This window comes from Dipodomys ordii, unplaced genomic scaffold, assembly GCF_000151885.1.
Source record: "Dipodomys ordii isolate 6190 unplaced genomic scaffold, Dord_2.0 Scaffold120, whole genome shotgun sequence".
Taxonomy (NCBI): domain Eukaryota; kingdom Metazoa; phylum Chordata; class Mammalia; order Rodentia; family Heteromyidae; genus Dipodomys; species Dipodomys ordii.
Window position 1 is genome coordinate 4,041,973 of NW_012267336.1, and position 1,574 is coordinate 4,043,546.

Sequence of the window (1,574 nt, forward strand, 5' to 3'; positions counted from 1 at the left end):
AGCGACGGTGCTGGGCGCTGAGGACCGGCCTGGCTCCGCCGCCGCCGCTGGTAGCAAATGCGGATCTGAAACCGGGAGAGAGGGCAGAGGCGCTCAGAGACCGCCGCCGCCGCCGCGTGCTCGCCGCCCAGGCCCGCGCCGGGCATTTATATGTCACATCCAGGCGGGGGCGGGAGGGGGCAAAAATATTCCCCTCCCCCGGAGGATGGCGAGGGGCAGGAAGCTGGGCACGGCCCGCGCGCGGCCTCAATCAATAAATAATCTAATTAAATTATAGATAGAGAAATGTAGATAGAAAGAGAGAAGCCACCGGAGCGGCCGCGAACTCACGCCTTCTTGGAGTCGCGCCAGCGCCAGGAATAGCCCCGGCGCGGAGTCCCAATTAGAGGAGCGCAGCCCCGGCTCAGGGGAGCTTAAAAAGAGCGACCCAGGGGCAGGGGGGACGGGCCCGCCCGCGCCAGTCGTGTCACAGGGGGCGGGGCCATGCAAATGAGCCCGGGGATTTAAAAGGGCGGCCGCCCGCCAGCCGCCGCTGCCGCGCGGGTGGGTGCTGCCTGGAGCCGCGTCTGCGAGCGCCAGGCTCGCGCAGTGACCTGAGTCGACGGACCATTCCTCAATTTGGGAAGGGGGGGCGCGGAGAAAATACGGGGAGGGGCTTCACGGGCTCGCGAAGGATCTTCCCTCGTGCGGCTTCCTCCCAAGAGGGAAGTCCGGGGAAATTCACCTCCAGGGCCCTTCCGGGCACGCAGGCCTGTCCCCCCCCACCCCGGCAGGGCGTGCGGGAGTGGGCGGGCGTTGGTGCTAGTGGGGGTCCACGCGGGCGCAGGGGGAGGAGACACGCACGGGTCGGCGGCTGCCGCGGCCTCCACGCCGCCCCCTCTGGCCCCGATGGACGGCTCGTGGATCCCCAAGGCGGACAGGTGTCAGCACGCGCTTCGCGGCGGCAGCCGCGAGTGGCTGAGCAGTGAAACACTAGTCTGGAGGAATCCAAACGTGCAAACTGGGGAACCCAAAGGTTTTCTAAGCCCATCCACGGCCGCGGGCGAGCCGTGATCAAGGTGCAGCCCGCCAGCCGAGCCAGCGATTGGCGGGTTCGCAGGTAAACCACAGGGAGGAGCCATTAAGTGACCTGGATGGTGGCTCGGAGTCCCGCAGTCCCTCTTTAGTCTTCTCCGGAGTCACTTAGGAAGGAAAAAAAAAAAGGCAAGAGGTGGGCTACAGGTTGTCTAGGAGCGCCTCGAGGGCAGGGGCCGCGGCGGCGCACCCCGAGACCTCCAGACCTGGAGTCCCCGCGCCGGGGCTCAACAAAGACTTGTTGCACGCACTGAGGAGGAAGCCCAAGCGGGAAGATGGCGCGGTCGGGAGGCGCGCCCTGCAGGCCGGGCCGGGCTGGACCGGGCCTGCGCGCACCTCCCGGCGCCCGGTCCCCGAGGCGGCCCTCCACACCTCCAGGGATGCCGGGGGCTGCCAGGCGGCCCAGTGACACACGGCTGTGACTCATGCCTTTTCCTCGCTCCCCTTCTTCCTCCGGGGCCAGCGCAGTCCCCAGGACCACCCCCTCCCCGGGGGGCGCG